This window comes from Rattus rattus, chromosome 8, assembly GCF_011064425.1.
Source record: "Rattus rattus isolate New Zealand chromosome 8, Rrattus_CSIRO_v1, whole genome shotgun sequence".
Classification (NCBI taxonomy): Eukaryota; Metazoa; Chordata; class Mammalia; order Rodentia; family Muridae; genus Rattus; species Rattus rattus.
This window is the reverse complement of record NC_046161.1, coordinates 72,312,447-72,334,355: the sequence shown is the minus strand read 5'-3', so window position 1 is coordinate 72,334,355 and position 21,909 is coordinate 72,312,447.

Sequence of the window (21,909 nt, the reverse complement as noted above, 5' to 3'; positions counted from 1 at the left end):
CTGCGACCAGTGCTGGGACCCTTCAGTACAGCTCTGCGTGTGGTGGTGACCCCAACCATAAAAGCATTTCATTGCTACCTCATAACTGTAATTTTGCTACTATATTAGTCACAATGTAAATATCTGATATGCAACTCCCAAAAGGGTTGCAACCCACAGATTGAGAACACTGCCTTAGACATTTTTTAATTGGTTAACTCTCCTCATGATCGAGGAAATGTGTTTTTTTAATATATATATATAGTTATTGTTATTGAGACAGGGTCTCACCATGTAGCTCTGGCCTTCTTAGAACTCACTCAAGGTCTTGGAACTCAAGACTAGTCTGTCCTTGAACTCACAGAAATCCTCTTGCCTCTGCCTCCCGAGTGCTGAGATTAAACACATGTCCCGGGGTTGGGGATTTAGCTCAGTGGTAGAGCACTTGCCTAGCTTGCCTAGCAAGCGCAAGGCCCTGGGTTCGGTCCCCAGCTCCGAAAAAAAGAAAAAAAACAAAAAACAAAAAAAAACACATGTCCCACCATGGCTGACCCTATTTTATTTTTTGAGCTATATATTTTTGTTACAATTTGATCAATATAATTTGATATATTATTTTTATTATAATTATGCCATTTTCCTTCCCCCCTTCAGAGCCTCTCATATGCCCATCCTTGCTCTCTTCCAAATCTATAACCCAGTTGTTTTATTAATTATTTGTTACATACCTCTCCTCCCCTCATCGGTAAGCACAACTGCTCAGTCTGTAAAATGCCACTCATGTCTGTATTCAGGGCTGACATTTCTTAGTTCTGTGTGTGGGTTTGGGATCTAGGCTTTGCTCTCTCCATGTTAGCTCGCCTGTTGCTGTCCTTGTTCAGCTAATGCTGAGACAGCTGTGCTGGTGAGACATGAGTGTAACTTCTGACACTACTGGGACATTGTCATAGCAAGCTATTGATCTGACCCTTACAGCCCTCTGCCCTTCTTCCATGGTGTTCTAAGCCTCCGGTGTGGAAGTCGTTCTGTAGCTACAGCTATTGGGACTGGCCTCCACAATTTGGCATCTTGATTGGTTTTGGTTTTCTGTAATGGTCTTGTTGACAAAAAGTTTCCTCGATGAGGGGTGAGAGCTACACCTATCTGTGGGTATAAGACAAAAATTTAGAGTGTGGTTGGGAATTAGGCTTGTTCAATGGTGGCTGTGTGTAGATCTTCAAGAGCTATGACCTCACTAGCATTGCCCAGGTGACTAGGTTTCCCTCTTGTGGAGTGCATCTCAAGTCCAATCAGAGAGCTGTCGATTACCGACAAAACATTTATGCCACTGTGCTCCCTTAGGGTTGTCTCGCCACGTAGGCCACCGCTGTGCTTCATGAGCATCATAGCTGGGTCAGACTTGGTTGCCTCTCCTCTGGAGCCTGCATGCTGCCTTGGGGCACCGTGAGATTAGTTCCTGGGAAGGAGACTTTTATGTCAGTTTCAGCTCAGGGGCCTTTGGCCTTGTGTCTGAAGTGCACGGTGTCTTCAGCCAGAAAGAGGGGCCTTTCACCTCTTGGGAGCCACCGAGTGCAATAGCAATAGTCTAACGTTTTGGGGGTCTTTTGGACAACCCTGACCAGCTCAAAAGAGGGCTCCTCCTGTCTGGTGTTGGAGTTTTCACTCGGTGGTCTTTGGCTCAGGGAGGGAGTGCCGTCAGCCCAGGTGGAAAGTTTTAATTTAAACTTTAAATATATATTTACAGCGACTCTTGTAGATTACAGATAGTTTGGGTAGATAATAGTATGATTCCTTATGACTTTCCCAGGCAGTTTGTTTTTTTACCTCCTTCCTGTATTTATCGCCTGTAGGGAGATGGTGATCTTCCTACCCCTAACTAGATGTCCACCATTTTTCCCATTTCCCCGACAAAATCGCTTGTACCTGTTATTTCCCCACCCCCTCCACCCTGCAGTGGTCCTTTTCTACTCTCTTGTTTCTGAATTTACCCCAGGATATGCATTCACTTCTGAAGATTTGTCATTCTGGGTCTGGGTTCCTCAGTCAATACGATCTTTTCTAGTTAATCCACTTACCTGCAGATTTCATGTTTCCTTACAGCTTGGTAGTAGTCCATAGTATGCACCACATTTCTGTATCCATTTGTCAGTAGTTTCTGAGAAAATTGATTTTTAAAAGATGAAGTTGGAGAGAGGATCAACAGTTAGGAACACATGGACCTGAGTTCAGTTTCCTGTACCTGTCTCAGGTGACTCAAAACCATTTGTAACTCCAGCTCCAGGGACCTGACGTCAGTGGCACCAGGCGTGAACATGGCACACGCACATGCATACATGAAAATACTCATCTACATAAGACCAAATCAAATAAATCTAAAAACAAAGTTGTTTCTCTTAAAAGGAGATATCCTGACAGAAACCAACCTAAGGTTGAAGGAGGGGTTTATTTCAACTTACAACTCCGGATCTATGGTTGTGGGAAAGTCAGGCAGGCAAGTCAGACATTCTTTTTGCTCTCCCTTCCACAAAGGTTCCCGAACCTTGGGAGTGGGGAAGAGGGTTTGTTGAAAGATATCATACAGTTTTAGTTATGTTTGTTTCTTGAGAGAGGGTCTCACCATGTAGTCCTGGCTGACCTGGAACTCACAGAGATCCACCTACTTCTGCTGGAATTAAAGGCAAGTACACCTGGCAAATGCCTTTAAAACTCTGATTCCAGTGTTGTGTGGTTTGGCCACTAGGTGTCACTGGTGTCCCAGGTTTTTAATATTTGTGTGGTGTTGGCCTCTGTCCGTGTGTGTGTGTGTGTGTGTGTGTGTGTGTGTGTGTGTGTGTGTGTGTGTGTGGTGTGTGGTGTGTGTGTGTGTGTGTGTGGTGTGTGGTGTGTGTGTGGTGTGTGTGTGGTGTGTGTGTGTGTGTGTGTGTGTGTGTGTGTGTGTGTGTGTGTGGTGTGTGTGTGTGTGTGTGTGTGTGTGTGTGGTGTGTGTGTGTGTGTGTGTGTGGTGTGTGTGTGTGTGTGGTGTGTGTGTGTGTGTGGTGTGTGGTTGTGTGGTGTGTGTGTGTGTGTGTGTGGTGTGTGGGGGGGTGTGTGGTGTGTGGTGTGTGTTGTGTGTTGTGTGTGGGGGTGTGTGTGTGTGTGTGTGGTGTGGGTTGTGTGTGGTGGTGTGTGTTTGTTGTGTGTGTGTGTTTGTGTGTGTTGTGTGTGTGTGGGTGTGGTGTGTGTGTGTGTGTGTGTGTGTGTGTGGGGTGTTTGGTGTGTGGGTGTGGTGTGTGTGTGTATGTGTGTGTGTGTGTGTGTTGTGTGTGTGTGGTGTGTGTGTGTGTGGTGTGTGTGTGTGTGTGTGTGTGGTGTGTGTGTGTGTGTGTGTGTGTGTGGTGTGTGTGTGTGTGTGTGTGTGTGTGTGTGTGTGGTGTGTGTGTGTGTGTGTGTGTGTGTGTGTGTGTGTGTTGGCCAGGTGTATGTCTGTTTGTCAGATGAAACGGTCCTGAAGAAATTTCATCAGCATCAAATCTTAGTTAGGATTTCCATTGCTCTGATAAAAAGCCATGACCAAAAGCTTCTTGGGGAAGAAAAGGTTTATTTTGCCTTCCAACTCTCAGGTCACACTCCATTGCTGAGGGAAGTCAGGGCAGGAACCTGGAGGCAGGAGCTGATGCAGAGGCCGTGGAGGGGTGCTGCTTACTGGCTTGCTACTCCTTGTTCAACCTGCTTTCTTATGGGACCCAGAAACTGCCTGTGCAGGGCACCTCCCACAAGGACTGGGCCCTCCCACATCAATCACTAATCAAGTAAATGCACTACACTCCACCTCCACAGATTAAAGCTTGGAATGGAGGCTTCGTGGTCCTTGTTCCTACAGTTTTGTTTTGTTTTGTTTCTTTCTTGCATACGAGAGTACAGTAAGTGTCATGAAACTCCACTCATTTCCCTAGTGCTCCAGTGAAGCCACTTTGTAGGAGGTCATAGTGTCTCACTCATGCTGCCATGACTCCATACATGCATGACCTCTGCATAGACTGAGGCTTGTTGCTAGGAAAGGCTAGCGAGCTGCCATTTCTATCCCAGTCCCCATGCCAATTTCTATGTCTCTCATACAGTTTGACTTCCTTGATGACTGGCTTGGACCAAATCCAGGCTCGAGGGATGGGAAGGCAAGTCCTCTTACAGATTCCTCAGTCTCTCTCTCTCTCTCTCTCTCTCTCTCTCTCTCTCTCTCTCTCTCTCTCTCTCTCTCTCTCTCTCTCTCTTTCTGAGCTGTAACGTTTGATAAAAAAAGTGAAGGACAGCCTACAGCCAGGCTAGACAGGTTTCATGTTCTAGATCCCCACCCTGTTTTCTCTTCTTCTATATTTAGTACCGAACTTCATTTAGCAGTCCACCTAGGTTCTATATTGCGCCCCACCCTCATGTTTTTAAACGTTTTTAAAGTTTTACTTTCTCTTTTATTCTCTCTTTCTGTTCTTTACTTGTTTTGTAGGATCCCAGTGCTTCAGCTTCTGAGAGGAGATGAGCTATTCTGTGTCACCTGATATCACACCCCCCTCTCCCTTCCTTCCTCCTTACCTCCCTCCCTTAAGTATACCTTTAGCCTCAGCTCGATCACCCCCTCTTTTTTCCCTCTGTAGTCCCAACTCCTATTAATGTTCCTTCCCCTACGTTCTCCCCACCATCATGCTACTAATTACTAGACTTACTGTGGTTTTTCCTTCTTCCACTCTCCCCGCCCACTTGTACCCACAATAACTAATATTACCACACATGATGCTGTCAATGCCCCTTTACTCATGAAAATAGAGGCATGATCTGTAATCTGAGCTCTCCTATGGTGCACAGGAGAGCAGGGATTCCCGAGGATGATGATGATCATAACAACAACAGCAACAACTATAATAATCTCCAAAGAATTAAAAATCAGTCATGATAGTTCTCCATGGGAATGTTAGCAGACTTTTAAAGAACTAACATGAACTCCTCTTAGCTATAATGTATAGAGAAGTAGCCCAAGCAAATCCACCCTGTAGGATCAGCATCACTTAACACAAAGACCAGACAGGACACAATGAAAGTGAGACCTATACAGTGTCTCTGATGAACGTAGGTACAAAACTCTCCACAAAATACTAAAACCTAAATTCAACCACACATTGGAAAGAACACAAGGACCTCAGTGGTTTCGTCCCACGCAGGAAAGGAGAAGTCAGTGGGTTATTTGTTGCATTTGGCTTGGTTGTTTGTTTTCCAGATAGGGTTTCTTTGTGTATAGCCTTGGACATTCTGAAACTCACTCTATAGACCAGGCTGGCCTAGAACTCACTGAGATCCATTTGCCTTTGTTTTCTGAGCGCTGGCATTTAAGGCATGAGCCACCACCACACAGCTGCATCTGGCTTTTTATGAGGGTTCTTGGAATGGAACTCAGGCACGGGCAGCAAGGTGTTACCTACTGTTGAGCTGTCTCACTCTCCCTCTCTCTCTCTCTCTCTCTCTCTCTCTCTCTCTCTCTCTCTCTCTCTCATTTATTTGTTTGTTAATTTGTTTATTAATCCACAGCAAAGTCTCTAATCGAGATCTAGTCAATTTTCTACACTTACTGAAGATGTCACTTCCTTTAAGGCTTCCAGACTCTCTTCCCTATTGAACCTAACAGAGACCTGCTTGTTCTGTACTAGTGCACTAACCTATGCTTTCCCACTCAGAAGCTTATCACAGTCGATCTTTTTGATTATTAGAGTCAGACATGAAATTGTGCCGGGCACAGTAGGGAGGGATTAAGTAGATGGGACAGAAGGAATTGAGCAAATAGGAGGTGGAGAAATGGAGGAAGAGCCAAGAGGTTTCTGTGCTATGAAGAGAGGAAACATGTGCTGGCAGCACTGGAAACATGGAGGCAGCTGTTCTCGCTCCTTGGGGAATGATGAACTACACTGTCCATCCATCAATAGATGATAACCAACGCAACTGCCAGTGGGCCTATGCCTTTGAGGAAACTGACCACTGTGTGAGTCACTATGACTCCCAGAGCTGCCCAGGAAGAAGAGCAGGACCTGCAGAATGGAGACGCACAGCTGACTGACCCGTCCTGCTCTGTTTGTCATTGACCTATCTGCTCATCTCTCTAGTTGGCTGTGGTGGCAATTCAGCCGTGAGATTGGACAACTCTAGATTGAATTCTAGTCTTAGTGTGCTGTGTTTAACTTTGCCCAGAGATTTATTTCCTTAGGAATCTTTGGGTTAGACAAACATTTGAAGATGCCCGAAAGCCTGCCCATGTGTGAGCCACTATAATGTGCAAGCATGGTGTGGCGAGATGGGAGAGAAAGAGAAGCAGAGTGGTTTGAGCACTAAGAAGAGAGGCAGAACTAGACACTCAAGGGTGTTGAGGAACAGTCTGATGTGAGTAGCCTGTGGTGCCACCTGAGGTCTTGGTGAAGTCCCACGCTGCTGCTGAGGGCCTTTTCTGGGTCTGTGGCCATCCAGCAACAGGGATCTGCGTCGAGGTCCATGGCCCATATTACCACCGAGATCCATGCTGGCATCCCTGGTCTGGGCTGCTGCCTGGGACAGTGCTGATATCCAAGAGTTGTACAGAGCAGCCCACGCCTTGCCTGGTCAGCAAAGTAGAGCTGGCCCTGGGGGTGGAGGCTCTGGTGAGCCGGCCCTGCCCCCTCACTGGCTGTAGCGTTGGTCGAGCTGGTGGGTAGTGCTGGAGAGCTCACCCTGGTGGTGTGGCCAGCTGGCTAGCTCAGCTATCACCCAGGCTATGAGGTGGTACGCTCCAGCATCTGCCCTGTTTGTGAACTGTTGGTGTGCTCGAACACCCACAGCTGCAGGATCTCCATGACGCAGGGCAACGGCGGGATATCTGAGAGGAGTCCGGTGAAAATCCAGTATTGATAGTGTACCAGAAGTCAGGGGCCTGGAAACAGACCAAGACTCATTGCAGTGAACATTTGCAAGTAATGATGTGTGTGTGTGTGACACACTGGGGCACACTACAGCTTCTGCAACAAGATTTTGTTTTCGTTTGTGGGGAGGTTGCAAGGGCAGAGGGCAGACAAAACAGGAAAATGAGTTGGATTGGGTTACATGATGTGAAATTCACAAAGAATAAAACGCTAAGAAAGAATTAATCCGTAGGCCTTTATTAAGACCTAATTGAGGATACCTTTTAAGTTATGTTTCTAATTGAAAAGGGATTAAATCCATTTCCCTTTCTTCTCTTCAACACCTCCCAGTCACCCTCTGCTGCTGCTCTCAATTCGGCAGCCTCTTCTCGGACTATTATTGTTACACGCATATCTTGGTATGTGTGTGTATGTGTATGCACAATTAAAGGTTCAAAAATCACAGTTATAGACAGCGTTCTCCTTAAGACATTTACGTCATGAACATGTGGTCTACTTTCTCAAAACAAAAGTTAGGAAGGGCAACCTGGATTAAACAAAGCCTGCAGAATCACAGACCTGAAGAACTGCATACAAGGCATAGTAACTATTACCAGGAACACACAAGCCACTAAGACCCGTGTGTTCACTGCAATTAATCTCACTCTTCTACCATTGCACTGAACTCTGTACTCTGCTTCCTCAAATGTTTCTTTCTAGTCCCCATGGCTACCGTCTGTTCACAAGCGTTCCCCTTGCAATGGCTATGTTCAGCAGAGTTACAAAGGAGGACCAGGAACAATCTAGGGGTGTGTCTTCTTAGCTCAGTTAGGAAGATTTTTCTCTTTGAAATCTGAATGAGCAATTTAGAATTGGAAGGCTTTATATAACCATTTTTTCTTGGAAAAGAGAAAGTCTGGCAATTCTGGGCTGGGGAGATTGTCGAGTGAAGATCAGTTGATGTGAGTCCTGGGCAAGGGGCCTAGTCCAGTCAGCCAGGCCCTCACCCCACACAAAGTGGACAAACTCCCAGCAGGCAGCCTGCTTGTAGACAGTCAGGCAGTGTAAATCGTACCCCAGCAATGATCAACATTTCTGTCAGCCAGTCTCCAGGCACTGGCCAGGGTGGACATCAGCGAGGCAGAACAAAAGGCTCTGGGCCTTAGCACCACAATACTTTCAGATGTTTTCTTTACTGCTGATTGATGTAGGCGCTCCAGCCCACTGTGGGTGGTACCATCCCTAGGCAGCTTTCTTCCTTGGTTTCTGCTTTAAGCTCCTGCCTTTAATTCCTGCCTAGGCTTCCCTTGATAAAAGCAGCTCTCCCCCACCTAGTTGCTTTTGGTTATGACACTTCTCACAACAACAGAAAAATTAACTAGAATAAAACAAGATTTAAAAAAATGGCAGCCAAAATTTGATTTAGTGTTTTTCTGCCAAGTAATACATAAGAATTGGGGAAACAGCCTTCAAGAAGGAAGTTGTCTGTTCGGAATTTCCATTTTTCCTGGTAATGTTGATTGCCTGCGCCCCCCCCCCCCGAACCCCTGTAACATGGCTAGCCTTAAAATGAAGACTTCATTGCAAACAGCAGCTGCTTCCCTCTCCCCACCCTGAAGCAAAACAAAATTGTTTGGTTGGCGTTGGCATGAAAAAATAAAACCTGCCTGATTTGCCACAAAGAGACTCCTTTGATAGTTATACAGTGGTTTCCCCAACCCCCTCTTTGGAACTGAAGATTCCCTGGGGGTCAGAGATGTAAATTGTGTCAAAGTTAAATATCTTGGGCTGGGGAGATGGCTCAGCAGGTAAAGGGCTTGCCCCACAAGCACAAGGACCAGAGTTCAGATCCTCAATCTAGTTATTAAATGAGGATACCAGTCTGCCTGAAGTCCTGGCTTTCAGGAGACAGAGGCTCCCTAGAGCAAGCTAGATAGGAAGGCGATCTGAATTAGTGAGTCCAGGGTCAGTGAGAAACCCTATCCCAATATATAAGGCAGAGAGTAGTCAAGGAAGACACCCCACCTCTGGCCTCAACATGCTTCATCACACACATGCATGTTCACCTGCTCTCTCTCTCTCTCTCTCTCATTCATATCTATATCTATATCTATATGTCTATATGTCTATATATCTATATCTATATGTATGTATATATGTATTTATATATCCAAAATAATAAACTACAGAAATCCAAGGGTGGGTTGGTAGTGACAAGTTGAAGAGAACACGAACTACTATTCTAACTGTGACTGAGGAAAAGAGTGCCTTTATCTGTGCACCAATCGTTGTATCAACAAAATGAATAAAGCCTGAGTTTGTTACTTAAACCATTTAGGAAGAGAAAAAGGGAAACCTCCAAATCACGTTTTAAAAGGCTGACGGTCTGGAGAGATGGCTCAGTAGCTAAGAGAATCGATTACTCTTGCAGAGGACCCACGTTCAACATCCGGCAAGTTCAGAGGTCAGCGAGCTCACAACTGCCTCTAACTCCAGCCCCAGGGGTTCAGAAGCCTCAGCCTCTGTGGATGTCCATAGCCACACACATAATACACATAATTAAAATGAAATAAATCTTTAGAAATAAACTGAAAGACACAAAAAGATAAAGAGAACCCCTGTGTTCATGGGGTAGAAGATTTAATGTTGTTAAAATGTCCACATTTCCCAAAGCACTGTACAGATCCCACGTAATCCCCACAAGAGTCCCAACGCCATTCTTCACAGAACTCTGGAAAACTGTATAAAAATCACACAGAAACCCCACTGCCATCCTCCAATCTCAAACCACCACAGCAGTCTGGACAAGCAGAGGAAAGATGGACGCCTCACAAACACAACTTGAAATGTACCGCAGATCCACAGTAACCAAACCCGGCTTCACATCGGAATACAGACGGGCCCATGAACAGTGGAGCAGTGCGCTGATCCTGGAGATAAGCCTACACTGCTGATTCGCACCAAAGATGGCCGACGCCTGCACTGGGGAAGTCCCTTCTGCAAATGTGGCTGAGAAAATTGGACAGGAACCTGCAGAAGACAAAAACCAAACCCTCGTCTCTCTCTTTTTTTTTTTTTTGGTTCTTTTTTTCGGAGCTGGGGATCGAACCCAGGGCCTTGCGCTTCCTAGGCAAGTGCTCTACCACTGAGCTAAATCCCCAACCCCCAAACCCTCGTCTCTTATCCTTGCAAAATTTAGCCTAAATATAAGGATTCGAACTCTAAAATTACTAGAAGGAAGTGCTGGGGAAATTCTTTAAGATATCGCTATTAAGATGTGCTTTCTGGATGGAACCCACGAAAGCCCAGGAAGCAGAAGCATAAAAATGACAATATTAAATGAAGCCAAAAGGCTCTGTGCGGCCCAGAAAACGGGAGTGTTGGCGTAATCTGCACACCAGGAGAAAATGGTTGCCGACCATCCATTTGACAGGGAGTTAAGATACAGAGACTGCACAGCACTCAAAACAAATGTCAAAAATGAGCAAGTGGTCTATAATGTTTAAAAGAGGAAATCAAGGGGCTGGAGAGAAGGCTCAGTGGTTAAGAGCTGTCTGGTCTTTCAGAGGGCCCAGTTCGATTCCCAGAATTCATGTTACTCTCTGTAACTCCATCCATTTCCCGAGGATCTGACAACCTCATACAGACATACACACAGGCAAATACCAATGCACATTTTAAACAAACAAGCAAACATTGTAACAAAAGAAGAAATAAAAATGGCCTAAATATATGAATTTCTCTCACTATGAATAGGCATTGCAAAAATGCAGCGGGGTTGTATCTCATCCGTTTGAAAGGCTGTCTTCAGAGTCAGTCATGGGGATGTTTATCTGTAATCTTTAGTTTAGGAGGCTGAGACAAGAGGTTCATGAGTTCAAGGCCAGTCCAGACTCTCAAGTGAGACAATGCTTTTTTTTTTTTTTTTTTATTAACTTGAGTATTTATTTACATTCCGAGTGTTATTCCCTTTCCCAGTTTCCGGGCCAACATCGCCCTAACTCCTCCCCTTCCCCTTCCTTATGGGTGTTTCCCTCCCCACCCTCCCCCCATTGCCACCCTCCCCACGACAGTCTACTTCACTGGGGGTTCAGTCTTAGCAGAACCCAGGGCTTCCCCTTACACTGGTGCTCTTACTAGGATATTCATTGCTACCTATGAGGTCAGAGTCCAGGGTCAGTCCATGTATAGTCTTTAGGTAGTGGCTTAGTCCCTGGAAGCTCTGGTTGCTTGGCATTGTTGTTCACAAGGGGTCTCGAGCCCCTTCAAGCTCTTCCAGTTCTTTCTCTGATTCCTTCAACGGGGGTCCTATTCTCAGTTCAGTGATTTGCTGCTGGCATTCGCCTCTGTATTTGCTGTATTTTGGCTGTGTCTCTCTGGAGAGATCTACATCCGGCTCCTGTCTGCCTGCACTTCTTTGCTTCATCCATCTTGTCTAATTGGGTGGCTGTATATGTATGGGCCACATGTGGGGCAGGCTCTGAATGGGTGTTCCTTCTGTGTCTGTTTTAATCTTTGCTTCTCTATTCCCTATCCAAGGGTATTCTTGTTCCCCTTTTAAAGAAGGAGTGAAGCATTCACATTTTGATCATCCGTCTTGAGTTTCATTTGTTCTAGGCATCTAGGGTAATTCAAGCATTTGGGCTAATAGCCACTTATCAATGAGTGCATACCATGTGTGTTTTTTCTGTGATTGGGTTACCTCACTCAGGATGATATTTTCCAGTTCCAACCATTTGCCTCATTTAATTTCATAAAGTCATTGTTTTTTGATAGCTGAGTAATATTCCATTGTGTAGATGTACCACATTTTCTGTATCCATTCCTCTGTTGAAGGGCATCTGGGTTCTTTCCAGCTTCTGGCTATTATAAATAAGGCTGCGATGAACATAGTGGAGCACGTGTCTTTTTTTATATGTTGGGGCATCTTTTGGGTATATGCCCAAGAGAGGTATAGCTGATCCTCAGGCAGTTCAATGTCCAATTTTCTGAGGAACCTCCAGACTGATTTCCAGAATGGTTGTACCAGTCTGCAATCCCACCAACAATGGAGGAGTGTTCCTCTTTTCTCCATATCCTCGCCAGCATTTGCTGTCATCTGAGTTTTTTGATCTTAGCCATTCTCACTGGTGTGAGGTGAAATCTCAGGGTTGTTTTGATTTGCATTTCCCTTTATGACTAAAGATGTTGAACATTTCTTTAGGTGTTTCTCAGCCATTCGGCATTCCTCAGCTGTGAATTCTTTGTTTAGCTCTGAACCCCATTTTTTAATAGGGTTATTTGTCTCCCTGCAAGTGTCTAACTTCTTGAGTTCTTTGTATATTTTGGATATAAGGCCTCTATCTGTTGTAGAATTGGTAAAGATCTTTTCCCAATCTGTTGGTTGCCGTTTTGTCCTAACCACAGTGTCCTTTGCCTTACAGAAGCTTTGCAGTTTTATGAGATCCCATTTGTCGATTCTTGATCTTAGAGCATAAGCCATTGGTGTTTTGTTCAGGAAATTTTTTCCAGTGCCCATGTGTTCCAGATGCTTCACTAGTTTTTCTTCTATTAGTTTGAGTGTGTCTGGTTTGATGTGGAGGTCCTTGATCCACTTGGACTTAAGCTTTGTACAGGGTGATAAGCATGGATCGATCTGCATTCTTCTACATGTTGACCTCCAGTTGAACCAGCACCATTTGCTGAAAATGCTATCTTTTTTCCATTTGATGGATTTGGCTCCTTTGCCAAAAATCAAGTGACCATAGGTGTGGGTTCATTTCTGGGTCTTCAATTCTGTTCCATTGGTCTATCTGTCTGTCTCTGTACCAATACCATGCAGTTTTTATCACTATTGCTCTGTAATACTGCTTGAGTTCAGGGATAGTGATTCCCCTGAAGTCCTTTTATTGTTGAGGATAGTTTAGCTATCCTGGGTTTTTTGTTATTCCAGATGAATTTGCAAATTGTTCTGTCTAACTCTTTGAAGAATTGGATTGGTATTTTGATGGGGATTGCATTGAATCTGTAGATCGCTTTTTGGTAAAATGGCCATTTTTACTATATTAATCCTGCCAATCCATGAGCATGGGAGATCTTTCCATCTTCTGAGGTCTTCTTCAATTTCTTTCTTCAGAGTCTTGAAGTTCTTATTGTACAGATCTTTTACTTGCTTGGATAAAGTCACACCGAGGTACTTTATATTATTTGGGTCTATTATGAAGGGTGTCGTTTCCCTAATTTCTTTCTCGGCTTGTTTCTCTTTTGTGTAGAGGAAGGCTACTGATTTATTTGAGTTAATTTTATACCCAGCCACTTTGCTGAAGTTGTTTATCAGCTTTAGTAGTTCTCTGGTGGAACTTTTGGGGTCACTTAAATATACTATCATATCATCTGCAAATAGTGATATTTTCACTTCTTCTTTTCCGATCTGTATCCCCTTGACCTTTTTTGTTGTCTGATTGCTCTGGCTAGAACTTCAAGAACTATATTGAATAAGTAGGAGAGAGTGGGCAGCCTTGTCTAGTCCCTGATTTTAGTGGGATTGCTTCAAGTTTCTCTCCATTTAGTTTAATGTTAGCAACTGGTTTGCTGTATATGGCTTTTACTATGTTTAGGTATGGGCCTTGAATTCCTATTCTTTCCAGGACTTTTATCATGAAGGGGTGTTGAATTTTGTCAAATGCTTTCTCAGCATCTAATGAAATGATCATGTGGTTTTGTTCTTTCAGTTTGTTTATATAATGGATCACGTTGATGGTTTTAAGTATATTAAACCATCCCTGCATGCCTGGGATGAAGCCTACTTGATCATGGTGGATGATTGTTTTGATGTGCTCTTGGATTCGGTTTGCCAGAATTTTATTGAGTATTTTTGCATTGATATTCATAAGGGAAATTGGTCTGAAGTTCTCTTTCTTTTGTTGGATCTTTGTGTGGTTTAGGTATAAGAGTAATTGTGGCTTCATAGAAGGAATTCGGTAGTGCTCCATCTGTTTCAATTTTGTGGAATAGTTTGATAATATTGGTATGAGGTCTTCTATGAAGGTCTGATAGAATTCTGCACTAAACCCGTCTGGACCTGGGCTCTTTTGGTTGGGAGACCTTTAATGACTGCTTCTATTTCCTTAGGAGTTATGGGGTTGTTTAACTGGTTTATCTGTTCCTGATTTAACTCGCACTGTATTCGTCAGGAAATTGTCCATTTCCTGCAGATTTTCAAGTTTTGTTGAATATAGGCTTTTATAGTAAGATCTGATGATTTTTGAATTTCCTCTGAATCTGTAGTTATGTCTCCCTTTTCGTTTCTGATTTTGTTAATTTGGACACACTCTCTGTGTCCTCTCGTTAGTCTGGCTAAGGGTTTATCTATCTTGTTGATTTTCTCAAAGAACCAACTTTTGGTTCTGTTGATTCTTTCTATGGTCCTTTTTATTTCTACTTGGTTGATTTCAGCTCTGAGTTTATTTCCTGCCTTCTACTCCTCCTGGGTGTATTTGCTTCTTTTTGTTCTAGAGCTTTTAGGTGTGTTGTCAAGCTGGTGACATATGCTCTTTCCTCTTTCTTTCTGCAGGCACTCAGAGCTATGAGTTTTCCTCTTAGCACAGCTTTCATTGTGTCCCATAAGTTTGGGTATGTTGTACCTTCATTTTCATTAAATTCTAAAAAGTCTTTAATTTCTTTCTTTATTTCTTCCTTGACCAGGTTATCATTGAGTAGAGCATTGTTCAATTTCCACGTATATGTGGGCGTTCTTCCCTTATTGTTATTGAAGACCAGCTTTAGGCCGTGGTGGTCTGATAGCACGCATGGGATTATTTCTATCTTTCTGTACCTGTTGAGGCCCGTTTTTTAACCAATTATATGGTCAGTTTTGGAGAAAGTACCATGAGGAGCTGAGAAGAATGTATATCCTTTTGCTTTAGGATAGAATGTTCTATAAATATCTGTTAAGTCCATTTGGCTTATGACTTCTCTTAGTCTGTCTACGTCTCTGTTTAATTTCTGTTCCCATGATCTGTCCATTGATGAGAGTGGGGTGTTGAAATCTCCTACTATTATTGTGTGAGGTGCAATGTGTGTTTTGAGCTTTAGTAAGGTTTCTTTTACGTATGTAGGTGCTTGTATTTGGGGCATACCTATTTATGATTGAGAGTTCATCTTGGTGGATTTTTCCTTTGATGAATATGAAGTGTCCTTCTTTATCTTTTTTGATGACTTTTAGTTGAAAATTGATTTCATTTGATATTAGAATGGCTACTCCAGCTTGCTTCTTCCAACCATTTGCTTGGAATGTTGTTTTCCAGCCTTTTACTCTGAGGTAGTGTCTGTCTTTGTCTCTGAGGTGTGTTTCCTGTAGGCAGCAGAATGCAGGGTCCTCGTTGCGTATCCAGTTTGTTAATCTATGTCTTTTTATTGGGGAGTTGAGACCATTGATGTTGAGAGGTATTAAGGAATAGTGATTATTGCTTCCTGTTATATTCATATTTGGATATGAGGTTATGTTTGTGTGCTTTTCTTCTCTTTGTTTTGTTGCCAAGATGATTAGTTTCTTGCTTCTTCTAGGGTATAGCTTGCCTCCTTATGTTGGGCTTTACCATTTATTATCCTTTGTAGCGCTGGATTTGTAGAAAGATATTGTGTAAATTTGGATTTGTCATGGAATATCTTGGTTTCTCCATCTATGTTAATTGAGAGTTTTGCAGGATACAGTAACCTGGGCTGGCATTTGTGTTCTCTTAGGGTCTGTATGACATCTGTCCAAGATCTTCTGGCTTTCATAGACTCTGGCGAAAAGTCTGGTGTGATTCTGATAGGTCTGCCTTTATATGTTACTTGACCTTTTTCCCTTACTGCTTTTAATATTCTTTCTTTATTTTGTGCGTTTGGTGTTTTGACTATTATGTGATGGGAGGAGTTTCTTTTCTGGTCCAATCTATTTGGAGTTTTGTAGGCTTCTTGTATGCTTATGGGTATCTCTTTCCTTAGGTTAGGGAAGTTTTCTTCTATGATTTTGTTGAAGATATTTACAAAGAGTTGGGAGTCTTCACTCTGTTCTATACCTATTATCCTTAGGTTTGATCTTCTCATTGAGTCCTGGATTTCCTGTATGTTTTGGACCAGTAGCTTTTTCCGCTTTACATTATCTTTGACAGTTGAGTCGATGATTTCTATGGAATCTTCTGCTCCTGAGATTCTCTCTTCCATTTCTTGTATTCTGTTGGTGAAGCTCGTATCTACAGCTCCTTGTCTCTTCTTTTGGTTTTCTATATCCAGGGTTGTTTCCATGTGTTCTTTCTTGATTGCTTCTATTTCCATTTTTAATTCCTTCAACTGTTTGATTGTGTTTTCCTGGAATTCTTTCAGGGATTTTTGTGACTCCTCTCTATGGGCTTCTACTTGTTTATTTATGTTTTCCTGGAATTCTTTCAGGGATTTTTGCGATTCCTCTCTGTAGGCTTCTACTTGTTTATTAATGTTTTCCTGTGTTTCTCTAAGGGAGTTCTTCACATCTTTCTTGAAGTCCTCAGGCATCATGATCAAATATGATTTTGAAACTAGATCTTGCTTTTCTGGTGTGTTTGGATATTCCGTGTTTGCTTTGGTGGGAGAATTGGGCTCCGATGATGCCATGTAGTCTTGGTTTCTGTTGCTTGGATTCCTGCGTTTGCCTCTCGCCATCAGATTATCTCTAATGTTACTTTGTTCTTCTATTTCTGACAGTGGCTAGATTGTCCTATAAGCCTGTGTGTCAGGAGTGCTGTAGACCTGTTTTCCTGGTTTCTGTCAGCCAGTTATGGGGACAGAGTGTTCTGCTTTCGGGCGTGTAGTTTTTCCTATCTACAGGTCTTCAGCTGTTCCTGTGGGCCTGTGTCTTGAGATCACCAGGCAGGTCGCTTGGAGCAGAAAAGTTGGTCTTACCTGTGGTCCCGAGGCTCAAGTTTGCTCGTGGGGTGCTGCCTATGAGCTCTCTGCGGGGGTAGCAACCAGGAAGATCTGCGCTGCCCTTTCCGGGAGCTTCCGTGCACCAGGGTTCCAGATGGCGTTTGGTGTTTTCCTCTGGCGTCAGTAATGTGTGCAGAGTGCAGTCTCTTCTGGTTTCCCAGGCGTGTCTGCCTCTCTGAAGGTTTAGCTCTCCCTCCCATGGGATTTGGGTGTAGAGAACTGTTTATCCGGTCGGTCCCTTCAGGTTCCGGCGGTGTCTCAGACGCAGGGGACCCGCTGCTGCTGTGCCCTTATCCAAGGGAACCCAGAGGCCATATACAGTTTCCTCTTGGGCCAGGGATGTGGGCAGGGGTGGGCAGTGTTGGTGGTCTCTTCCGCTCTGCATTCTCAGGAGTGCCCACCTGACCAGGTGGTGAGGTCTCTCTCCCACGGGGTTTGGGAGCAGAGAGCTGCTGCGGGCCGGGATCCGAGACAATGCTTTTTAAAATCAAATAATCCCATCATCAACTGCAAGAAGAGATGGGGAGAAAGGAACTCAAGATGAGCTGCTGATGGGCAAGTAAGTCAGTGCAGCACAAGGGAGGGCAGTATGCAAGCTCCTGGTGGTTCTGGTTATGTTCTGTTGTTCTGTCGCTGGATAAAACACTGACCTAGGGCAACTAAAGGGAGGAAAGGGTCTATCTCATCTGTCACCTTCAGGTCACAGTCCATCTCAAGGAGAAGTCAGGGCCAGAAGTCAAAGCCCAAACCTGATGGCAAGGCCAATTGCTATTCTACGCAGCATTACCTCCCACTGGAAGCTCATTCACAGCCAAGGAAGTACATCAGAAACCACGGAGGAATGTCCCTGTTGGCTCACTCCCACGGTTAACTAGCTTTCTTATGCCTGGGGAATGGCACCGCTAACAGTGGGCTGAGACCTCCCATGTCAATTGACAATCAAGACAAACCCTCACAGACACACCCTCAGACCATCCCTGAAGTGGCATTCCCTCTCGAGTAATGTGAAGTTGATGGTCAAAGCTAACTGGGACACTCGTCAAATGGAAACGGGCCCATTTAGGGGGTCTATATCCAAAGAAGATCATGTCAGCATTGCAGTGGTTACGACCAGGATGTCTTTGAGGCACTATTGGTATATTTACCACAGTGGTGGTCCCATAAGCTACATCAACACTTCTCAAACTCCGTGTCTCCATTCTAAGGGTTCCTTAACTAATGGATGATTATTACTAAAGGAGAAAAGTAAAAATCAATTATACCCAGCTGAGAACTCTGCAAGCCAGCACAAGAACAAAAAAAAGCGCTGGCAATAGTGGTAGGGATACAATGGGAAACCAACTCCTTTCTAACTGGGTATAAGTCCCACTCCACCATATGAAACCTGTACCTGGCACCTACGAATCAAGAACCTATGGATGGACAGGCCATAAGCCCTAGGGGAAAACCTCCTATAACTTTGCTGCTCAATGGATATACTCTTAATTGACTCATCATAATGACTTCATACTCACTGATCACTGCATCAATCAACTGTCACCTGGGAAACTTGTATTTGCAGCAGAGGGTGACTGACCCTGAAACCCACAACAGGCCAAGGTTCAGAGAACAAAAGACTACAGGATTCTAAGCCTTAAAGAGATCATACATCTCCCACCCCATGATCATTGTGGAAGAAGGGGCAGAAAGACTGTAAAAGCCAGAAGTCGCAGATGACTAAATATCCTGTGGACCCAGCAGGGCAGCAGCTCATGAACTCACAGTGCTTACGACAGCATGAACAAAACCTGTGCAAGCTCATACCATGCCGAATGCGGCCATGGAGAGGAGGTTTGGTCACACAGTCCTGCCCCTGGTCATGGATCAAATGACAGTTGTTAGGTAGTGGGAGAATTAGCAGCTTCTCTAAGAGAGCAGCCTCTTATAAGTTGTACCACAGTGGAAGACTACACACACCCAAGAGTACTGGGGCAGCACAAGTTGGCCTTGAAGGGTTCGAGAGGACAAAAGGACATGGTGTTGGGCTTGTAGGCCAGTGCGGGTGGAATCGGGAAGCATCGAGAGGCTGGATATGATCGGAACACATTGTATGGAATTTAAAACTCTCAAATAATTGATTAAAAATTTAAATTTAGTAAAAAGGGGGGCTGGGATGTGTTGTATAACATTTCTGAAATGGTTTTAAGCTGACTTCATGTTAAAAGAAAAGAGAAGATCATCAGTGGGTCGAACTGGCACCAGCCGCGTTTCAACCTTTGATATATAGGTTCAAGTCAGAATTGTGAGATTTGCATCTAGGACTGGGCTGGTTTTACATTGGCTTATTGGTCCGTTTTTACCTATAGCTTATCCTCCGGGTCCTCTGCTTAGACAGGAGTTGCAGTCTCCAAGGCCTCTGGGCACCTGTCCATTCCTCACCTTTGCTCTGCCCGCACAGAGCATGCCCATTCCCTGTTTTCTCATTTTGTAGCATCTCTGCTCCACCAGAAAACTGCATGCTCTTCTGGAAGCAGGCACCTCACCTCTGCTTATTTCCTACCATTCCCTGGAAGGAAGCAGGTGTTGGAAACCTCAGAGAAAAGCTGTACGTGCTAATTCAGATTTCATTTCCCTCCTGCTGATTTATAAATATGTTATCCCAAGCTAGTGGCAGTTAGGCAGCATATATGTGTCATAATTTTTTTTAAGCTTTGCCTTTTAAGGAAATATGGGCTGGGAGATCCACCCTTGTCTCTCTGCAGTCCCAGCCTCTGCTCCTACCCTGTGAGTTGTGTCTGGGCACAACCTTCGCCCTGCTGGGACGATAGCCCTGCTGACTAGTAGTGTACTGGCTGGTTTTATGTGTCAACTTGACACAAGCTGGAGTTATCACAGAGAAAGGAGCCTCCCTTGAGGAAACGCCTCCATGAGACCGAGCTGTAAGGCATCTTCTCAATTAGTGATCAAGAAGGGAAGGGCCCATTGTGGGTGATGCCATCCCTGGTCTGGTGGTCTTGGGTTCTATAAGAAAGCAAGCTGAGCAAGCCAGGGGAAGCAAGCCAGTAAGTAGCATCCCTCCACGGCCTCTGCATCAGCTCCTGCTTCCTGACCTGCTTGAGTTCCAGTCCTGACTTCCTTTGGTGATGAACAGCAATGTGGAAGTGTAAGCTGCATAAACCCTTTCCTCCCCAACTTGCTTCTTGGTCATGATGTTTGTGCAGGAATAGAAACCCCAACTAAGACAAGTAGGGGGAAGCCAGGATCACCTCTAAATAGGAGGAGATGCCTTGAAGAAATGGCACCTGGTTTTGGTAACTGAAACTGTCCTGCTATAACCACCCCGAATGGTCAGGACGCAGGGAAAGCTGTCTTAGGGTCACTATCGCTGTGATGACTCACCATGACCAAAAAGCAACTTGGGGAAGAAAGGGTTTATTTGGCTTACATTTCCTGAATCACAGTCCACTGAGGGAAGCCAAGGCAAGAATTCAAACTGAGCAAGAAGCTGATGTAGAGACCATGGAGGAGTGATGTTCACTGGTTTGTTCACTGTGGCTTGCTCAGCCTGATTTCTCATAGAACCCAGGATCCCCAGGCCAGGGTGGCACTATCCACAGTGGGCTGGGCCCTCCCACATCAATCGCTAGTTATGAACATGTTCTACAGGCTCACCCACAACCTGTCCAATGGTCATATTTTCTCAATTGAGGATCCTCTTCCCAGACAACTCTAGCTTGTTGATATAAAACTAGTCAGCACAGAAGCGTTATCCTATTCAGGGTAGAAGACAAAGCTGAGACCCAGGGGTGTGTGTGTGTGTGTGTGTGTGTGTGTGTGTGTGTGTGTGTCTGCATGTGTCTGTGTGTGTCTCTGTTTATGTGTCTGTTTGTGTGTATATGTGTGTCTGTGTATATATGTGTGTCTGTGTGTTTCTCTGTGTGAGTTATTTGTTTGCCTGTGTCTGTGTCTGTGTGAATGTGTGTGTGTGTGTGTGTGTGTGTGTGTGTGTGTGTGCATGTGTACTTTGAGACAGAACACAGTGAGACAGAACACAGGTCACAGTGAGGGAGAACTCCAGATAGGATCTAGGACAACTAACTTCAGTTTTCTTTTAATCACGGATTTGCCACTATCATTATAAATATTCTGAAAACACAGGTGAGCTCTGTATCCCAAGCATTTCTTTATGGAGCTGAACTTCAAATTCATCTCTTCCTTGTTGCCTCTGTGAATGTGGCTTCAGTGTATGTGTGTAAGCATATATGTATGTGTCTGTTTGGGTCTATTTATCTATGAGCATATGTGTATGTGTGTATGTCTCTGTATGTCTGTGTATCTGTCTATATATCTCATGTATATGTCTCTGTATGTATCCATGTGTTTCTCTCTGTATCTATGTGTGTCTCTCTGTGTGTCTGTGTACATATTTCTATATGCATCTATGTGTGTCTCTGTGTATCTCTCTGTGTATGATACCCTTTAGTGGACCCTTAGATGCCTGCTTCACCACCTTCTTGATGTCATCATACTTGGCAGCTTTCTCAAGACAATGGGGATAAGAACACGGAAAGCCATGCCAATGAGCTTCCCGTGCAGATCTGGGATGACCTGGCCCATAGCCTTGGCAGCACCAGTGGATGCAGGGATGATGTTCTTGGCAGCCCCATGGCCATCATGCCACAGCTTTCCAGAGGGGCCATCCATAGTCTTCTGAGTGGCAGTAGTGGCATGGACCATGGTCGGTCATGAGTCCTTCCATGATGCCAAAGTTGTCATGGATGACCTTGGCTATGGGGGCTAAGCAGTTAGTTGGTGGTGCAGGATGCATTTCTGACAATTGACTGAGTTGCCATACTTCTTGTGATTCACATCCATCACAAACATGGGGGCACAGGCAGAAGGGGTAGAGATGACCATTTTGGCTCCACCCAGCCTTCTCCGTGGTAAGGAGGACACTAGTAGACTCCACAACATACTCAGGAACAGCATCACCCCATTTGCCATTAGCAGGGTCTCACTCCTGGAAGATGGGGATAGCTTCACCATCACGTCTAAGAGACAAGGCTGGCACCACATGAGAAGATGCTGCTGTCTCTGGAACAGGGAGGAACAGAAGACCCTAACAACTTAGGTGTATTTATGT